Below are 8767 nucleotides of genomic sequence, written 5' to 3'. Positions count from 1 at the left end.
ATTTGTAAAAGAAACATTACTAAAGCTTAAATCATACATCATACATCAAGCCCTATACATTAACAATAGACTATTCCAACATACCACTCTCACCACAGGTCTGCTGACAGGAACTTAACAGAGAAATAAAGGAACTGTTATGCTCCAAATGGGATTAATAAATATCTATAGAACATTTCACCCAAACACAAAAGAATAAACCTTCTTCTCAGCATTTCATGAATCCTTCTCTAAAGTAGACCACTTACTAGGTAACAAAAAAATTTCAACAGATACAAAAAAATTGGAAACCCCCTGTGTCTTATCAGATCATCATGGCTTAAAGTTAGAATTCAATGACAGTAATTGCATAAAGCCCACAAACTCATGGAAACTGAACAATGCTCAATGAATCACCACTGGTCAGGAAGAAATAAAGAAAAAAATTAATGACTTCCTAAATTTCAGTGAAAATGAATACATAACATATCCAAACTTACAGCACATAACGAAAGCAGTGCTAGGAGGAAAGTTCATAGCACTAAATGCCTATATTAAAAAGCTGAAAAGAATCTCACACTAGAGAGTTAACAGCACACCTGAAAGCTCTAGAACACAAAGAAGCAAACTTACACAGGAGGACTAGATGGCAGGAAGTAATCAAATTGAAAGCTAAAATCAACAAAATAGAATAAAAGAAAACAATACAAAAAAATCAATGAGACAAAGAGTTGGTTCATCTAGAAAAATCAACAAATTATACAAACCTTTATCCAAATTAACCAAATGATAGATAGAGAATATCCAAATTAACATAATTAGAAATGAAAAGGGGATATGAGAAAAACAGAAAAATAACTGGTACTCCTCAAAATTGGAAAAGGTACTAGACAACTTCTGGATAGGTACCATATACTAAAATTAAAGCAAGACCAGAAAAACAACTTAACTAGAACTATAACCCCCAAGGAAATAGAAGCAGTCATTAAAAGTCTCTCAAACAAACAAGCAAACAAAAGCCTAGAACCAGATGGTTTCAGTGCAGAATTCTGCAAGAATTTCAAAGAAGAACTAATACCAATACTCCTCAAATTGTTCTATACAATAGGAACAGAAGGAAAATTGCAAAACTCTTTTTATGAGGCTGCAGTTAATCTGATACCCAAACTATACACAGACACAACTAAGAAAGATACTTACAGATCAGTCTCCCTCATGAACATCGATGCAAAAATATTCAATAAAATACTGGCAATCTGAATCCAAGAATACATCAGAAAAGTCATGCACCATGACCAAGTAGACTTCATCCCAGAGTTGCAGGGCTGGTCCAGCATATGAAAATCTGGCAATGTAATCTGCCATATAAACAAACTGAAAGAAAAAAATAAACAGATGATCATCTCATTTGATGCTGAAAAAAACCTTTGACAATATTCAACATCCCTTCTTGATAATGGTCTTGGAGAAATCAGGGATATAAGGAACATCCCTAACAATAATGAAGGCAATATACAGCAAGTCAAGAGCCAACACCAAACTAAACGGGGAGAAACTCAAAGCGATCACACTAAAATCAGGAACAAGAAAAGGCTGTTCACTCACCCTATATTTATTCAATATATTACTTGAACTTCTAGTTAGAGCAATAAAGACAGCAAAAGGAGATCAAGGGATGCATATTGAAAAGGAGCCAAACTTTTGCTATTTGCTGATGATACGATACTATACATAAGTAACCCCAAAAATTCTACCAGGAAACTCCTACAACTAATAAACACCTTCAACCTTCAGTGATGCAGCAGGATACAAAATGAACACATGCAAAAAAAAGGGGGGGAGGGTAGTAGCTCTCCTGTATACAGATGTTAAATGTACTGAGAAAGAAATCAGAGAAATAGCACCCTTTACAATAACCACAAATAACATAAAAAATCTTGAGGTAATTCTAACCAAACAAATGATGGACATGTAAGACAAGAACTTTAAATCTTTGAAGAATTAGATCAAAGAAGACATTTAAAAATAGAAAGATCTTCCATGCTCTTGGATAGATAAGATTAACATAGTAAAAATGGCAATCTTACCAAAGGCAATCTACAAATTCAATGCAATACCCATCAGAATCCACAATTCTTCACAGACCTTGAAAGAACAATTCAACTTCATATGAAAAAAACAAAACATCCAGGATGGACAAAACAATCCTATTCAATAGAGAAACTTCTGGAGGAATCACCACCCCTGACTTCAAACTCTGCTATAGAGTTACAGTGATGAAAACAGCTTGGTTTGGGCAAAAAAAAAAATGAGGACCAATGGAATCTAATTGAAGACCCACATATCAATCTACATACCTATGAATACCTGATTTTTTACAAAGAAGCTAAAATTATAAAATGGAAAAAAGAAAGCATATTCAACAAATAGTACTGGCATAACTGGGTATCAATATGTAGAAAAATGCAAATAGATCCATATTTATTACAATGCACAAAACTCAAGTTCAAATGGATGAAAGATTTCTACATAAAACCAGTCACATTGAATTGAACCTTATAGAAAAGAAAGCGGCAAGTAGCCCTCAATGCATGGGCACAGGAGACAACTTCCTAAATAAAACCCCAGTAGCACAGATAGTGAGAGCAGAAATCAATAGATGGGACCTCCTGAAAGTGAGAAGCTTCTGTCAAAGCAAAGGACATGGTCAACAAGACAAAAAAGCAGCAGCCTACAGAATGGGAAAAGATCTTCACCAACCTGAAATCTGACAGAAGACTTATCTCCAAATTGTACAAGGAACTCAAAAAGCTAGGAACTTATCTCCAAATTATACAAGGAACTCAAAAGAACAAATGATTCAACAAACAAAATTGGGTACAGACCTAAACAGAGAACTCTCAACAGAGGAATCTCAAATGGCTGAAAGACACTTAAGGAAATGCTCAACTTCATTAGCCATCAGAAAAATGTAAATCAAAACAATTCTGATATTCCACCTTACATCTGTCAGATGGCCAAGATCAAAGAAACTGATGACAGCTTATTCAGGAGAGGATGTAGAGTACTTGGGATATTCCTGAATTGCTAGTGGGAGTGCAACCATGTCCATCCACTTTGGAAATCAGTACGGCAGTTTCTCAGAAAGTGAGGGATCAACCTACCTCAAGACCCAGCAATATCACTTTTGGCATGTAATCAAAGGATGCTCAATCATACAACAAAGATATGTGCTCAACTATGTTCAAAGCAACAAGCAGCATTGTTTGTTATAGCCAGAACCAGAAAACAACCTAGATGCCCCTCAACAACAACAAAAAAAAAATGGATAAGGAAAATGTGGTATATTTACACAGTGGAATACTACTCAGTAGTAAAAAAAAAATGATATCTTGAAATTTGCAGGCAAATGAATAGAAACAGAAAAAAAACATATTGATACAAGTAACCCTGACCCAGAAAAACAAATTTAATATGTACTCACTCATAAGCAGATATTAGACATAAAGCAAAGGATAACCATCCTACAGTTCACAGTCCTAGAGAACCTAGAAAACAAACAATCCCTAAGAGAGACACACAAGGACCCACTTAGGAAGGAGAAAAAAAGAAAAATCTCCTAAGTCAATTGGGATCATGTGGGCCAAGGGGTAAGGTGGAAGGGGAGAGGGGAGGAAAGAAGAGGAGCGGGAAAAATGTATAGCTCAATAAAAGCAATAAAAAGACCAACAACTAATAGATGGGACTTCAGGAAAGGAAAGGGTTCCTATGTAGCAAAAGACACAATTACTTGAGTCAAGAGACAGCCTTCAGAAAGAGAAAAATATTTACTTGCTATAAATCTCAGAGAAGGTTAGTATCTAGAATATACAAAGATCTAAAAGCAAAACATCAAGAAAGAAAACAATCCACCTAAAAATGGAGCACGGGCACAACTTTTTATACAGAATGGAAAAAGCAGACATGTAGCCATGGCACAGGAAGGGATTTCTGTGGGTGAGAAATTACTGCGACATATGCTGGATCAGAGTGGATTCCTGCTAAACTGATCTAATAGAATTCTTGTTGAATGCAGGCTGGGATAATCAGACATCACCTGGAGGAAAGCAATGGATACATTAAATCAGATGGGAGTTTTCCACTGAACTGACATATCAAGAATTTTTGCTACAGCTGGCTTATATAGGCCAATCAAGAGTGGCCATTGCAGCCTGCGGTCAGAGTCTAAATAAGAAATAAGGAAAAGAGGACTTATTAAAGTTTTATTCAAAGTAGCACCTGTGTCAGAGACAAAAACTCAATGAGCACTGTGGGTCCCAGTTTCTACTTGGGCTTCCTGCCAGACAAATACCACTGAGCAGCAGAAAGCATTGTTTGCGGGCATGATGAACTCTGCACTCAGCAAATCCCCGAGGATTTGCAGGAATGTTTCAGAGGCTGCACGTTACACATAACTAATGAGAACAAATTATAAAGTTGAGGAAGAAAAGTTTTCTTCCTTCTCTGATGAAAGACAACAGGGATCTCCAGGGCTCTCCTAACCAGAACCACACAAACCTCAAGAGCTGGGGAGCCTCAACCTTTGATAATAATCACACAGCTTTTCACAGCGACAGAAAGCAAGGCTCTGCCCGCAGTCATTTAGCGGGGAGAGGGATGAGCTCAGGCTACTTCACCACTCAGCCCTCATATCACACAACTCAGGAGCCACAGAAAAAGTAAAGCTGCACCAACTCAGAAAACTCCATCCTTGCCAACTGCAGATATTCAAATGCAAAAGGTCAGCAACTTTTCTTAAGGTCACTAAACAAACAGCAATAAATAAAAGATTCCAGAGTCTTCAACCAGTGTTTTTTATAACTCAGTCTTTATTTCTTATGAGTGGAAGCAACAGATGGTGACACAGAAACTGTGAAGAATATCTTCCAGAAGAATACACCCATGGCAGTGACTTCACTTTGGAATTTAATTAAATGAAAGGTAGGAAAGTATTTTAGATCTGCTGGCTCTCTTTCATTCATAATCACTTGTAACCACAGAAAGAAAGTATCCGTGGGACAGCACTAAGGCCCTCCTCATTACTTCCGTTTGTTATTGAAGAGTGTATGTAATTCTCTTCACCATAGACTGATAACCCAAACTGAACTGTGGACAGTAGATTTAGTAAAGACTTCAAAATATGAAGATGAGGTGGGATCCAATAACTGGAGCTGGAGTTAGTGTCGTTTGTGGGCTTTCTTATGTGGCTGCTGGAGTTTGAGCTACGGTCCCTAGGAAATGCACCAAGTGTTCTTAACTGCTGAGTGATCTTCCCAGGTTTTCCAAAATAATACTAATAATAATAATGAATAATACATGATATTATACATTAACCACTGTTGGCCTCGAACTTACTGTTTAGCCCGGGAAGATGTTGAGCTCATACAAGCCTCCTGCTTCAACCTTTTGTGTGCTAAAATTACAGGATAGAGGCCTGAGCCAACACACCAGTGTTAGCAATTGAAAATGCTTCTAATAGTAATGACAACTTTGCAAACAACCCCTATTCTGTGATTTTTTTTTTTTTAGGGACCTAACTTCTCTGGGAGGAAAGAGTGAAAGCCTAGAATGCTATAGAAAAGTAATCCTATCAGTAAATGGAGAAATACTGTGTATGTAAATTTTGAGACCTGGAAGACTTAGGGTGTACGCAGATCCTAAAGAGGCATACACTGAAAGACTCATGAAGAAGGCCAGGGTTTCAATACAAGCCTCTGTAAAATATCTATGAAGAGAACATGAACTCCCTACCTTCCAACTGAGAAATGGTTATTTATAGATAGGAAGGTACTGAGATGGCATGACAAAGGGAAAACAGGAGGGAAAAGATTAGGGAATGTTGTTCATACATGGCATGGGAAGAAAGATAACTGAAGCAGGTGCAATAAGACAAAAGAATGAAAGAAACATGTGAGGTGGAGTCCACAGGGTTGCATAACATCACTGGATAACTTAGATGTTTACATTATTTTTCTGTGCCTCTTCTGACAATGGTAAGACAGATTCTGGCATAAGAAGCTTAATCTGAACTGAACAAATGTAAAGACTATGGAAACTCTGTGTTCTACATGTTCAAAACTCACAGTACTGGAAAAAGTAAAACAGACATTGTTTCTCGATTAGTCACTTTCTGATTCTTAATTTATCCATCCAACACTCACTAAGAATTCCTGTCTGCTTAAAGTGTTCTGCAGAGTCACCTTGAGAAACACAGAAATGATGATCATGGTCACATCCTTGAAAGGAAACCAATAGGGAGTGGAAAGAATGGAGAGTTGGAATCAAAACAGTGTGTTTCCTGTTACAAATATGCCTCTTCCTAGACACAATTATTTCCAAAGTAAGGTAATCTCGGCTGTCCTACACAGATCCCAGCTGTCTTATGCACTTCATATTTATTCAGTGAAGTGAAAAACCAATAAACATTTGAAATAATTTGGAAAATGGAGACTCTGTAAATGCTACTTATAAAATACCTTGACATGTAAGACAGGAAAATGAGCTCTGCATAATAGACAAGTTGAATATATTAATAATATAGATAGGCATCATGTTGGGGAAGTCAGGGGAGAATAAGATTAAGTACATCAGAGTTACTGAAGAATCCACACAGAGACTCCACAGCATCTCTCTCATTCTTTTTAGTGATGATATGAGCACTCAGAAAGTGAGCACAATCTCATTATCTTCTGTGTTGGACTGAGTTTTTCAATATCACATGATCTAATCATTAATCCTGAGTATCTTGGTGTTCTTTTTATTTTTTTTCTCATTTCTTGAAAATTGCATATGTGTGTGTATGTGTGTAATATATGTAATATGTATGCATATATGCAATGAAGTATAATGAAGTATGAATATGAACTCTGTTCCACATCTTCCTTTTTATAGTTTAATAAGCCTAATTAGAGCTACCCATATGAGCATGAGCGTTCCCACTAGAGTATGGCTAACCTACTAGTGGCCAAATAATTATCAAAGGTTTATTTTTTCTCTCTTCCAGAAACAATCCACTGCCAATGGACAATCAGAATGTAAACAGGTCTGGAGACCATCAGGTCTACATGCTAGGATTTGGGCTGCCTCAATCCTGTGCGGGTGTAAGATCATGACTGGAGTCACCAGATAATGTCCCTAAGACAGCTACTCAAAGCATCCTCCCCATTGTCCAGCTCTTGCCTCCTTTTCTGTACTGTATCTAGAGTCTTGACAGTGGGGCAATGCTAACTATATATGTATATATCTCCCATATAAAACTGCACTATTTTATGATAAATAACTCTTTTCAAATCGAATGCTAAGATACTTTTTAATAAATTTACTTTTATTTTACATCCCAGGGAAACTTCCTCACCCTCCTCTCCTCCCAGTCCCTCACCCAAATCCCCCCTCTATTCCCATCCTAACCACTCCCCCTCCATTTCTGTTTACAAAAGGGCAGATCTCCCACATTGAAACATTAGGCAGAGTTCAGGAAGTCTTTCAGAAGAGGGGGAGAAAGAATTGTAGGAGCCAGAGGCCTCAAGGACACCACAAGAAAACTTTCAGAATCAAATAAGCTGGGCTCATAGGGGCTCATAGTGAGTGAACCAACAACCAGGGAGCTGGCATGGGACTGACCTAGGCTGTTGCATATATGTTACACTTGTGTAGCTTAGTCCTCTTGTGGGACTGTTAACAGTGGCAATGGGGACTGTTTCCAACACTTTTGCATGTTTTTGGGACCTACCCCTCCTACTCGGTCTCCTTGCCCAGCCTTAATACATAGGGAGGTACTTAGTGCAACTTGATGTGCCATGTTTTATTGAATGCTGTAATATTTTAACTTCCATGCTTCCTTCCTCTCAGAGTATCAAAGGCAAAACAACTTTTAAAGCATTTTTTAATAATTTATGACCTAGGTGACTTCTTCAAAAAGAAAGATCACTTCAGGTTTCTCCAACAGCTGTAACCCACAGCACTTAGAAATCCCTCTCAGTCTCTATTCAGTCAATGCTTAGAGGGTATTTATTATTTATGAGTGTCTGTGTTATACCTAAATGTCCCTTTACCTTTCAGTATGTTTTTTTATTTATATCACTACTTTTATGTTTATGTGTGAGTATGCTTTTTTGCATACATGTATGGGTACACATGAGTGTCCATATACAAGAAGGCCCAAAGTTGACATTGTGTGTCTTCTCATTCACTCTCTTCTTCAATTGCTGAAATCAGAGATTCCCAGCTCCATAGACCCTGATGTCCAATTACCCCAGATATTCTGTCTCTGCATCTCCAGTGCTGGGATACAGGCTTGCCCAACTTTTATTTGGATGCTGTATTTTGAACTGCCATCCTCATGATTGTTCAGCAAATGCATTATCCACTGAGTAAGTTTCCCAGGCTGAGTCCTCACTCACTCAGCATTTTTTTTATTGTCGAGAGTTTTACCTAAATATAGCTCAGCTAATGTATCTGAGCAACTTTTGTCTGAATACCAATTGGACTATTTAACCTATGTTAAATTACCAGCCAACGAAGTACTTTAACAGACCAAAATGATCCCACAGGACATAGTCATATCATTAATAATTTATTGATCAAGAAATGACTGGATGATTAGAAAATCATGGCATCTACATGCATAGCTAAGTTTTTACTAAACAGGTTATATGTTGTAAGTCTAAAGATTTTTCTTATACACATCATTTATTTCATTTGAAAATATTAAAGAATGAGGAGGATTGAAGGTTTCTCCATTCCTTCTTTC

Source organism: Microtus ochrogaster, unplaced genomic scaffold (assembly GCF_000317375.1).
Source record: "Microtus ochrogaster isolate Prairie Vole_2 unplaced genomic scaffold, MicOch1.0 UNK35, whole genome shotgun sequence".
NCBI classification, from domain to species: domain Eukaryota; kingdom Metazoa; phylum Chordata; class Mammalia; order Rodentia; family Cricetidae; genus Microtus; species Microtus ochrogaster.
The sequence above is the reverse complement of the archived record's forward strand: the minus strand, read 5'-3'. Positions refer to the sequence as shown.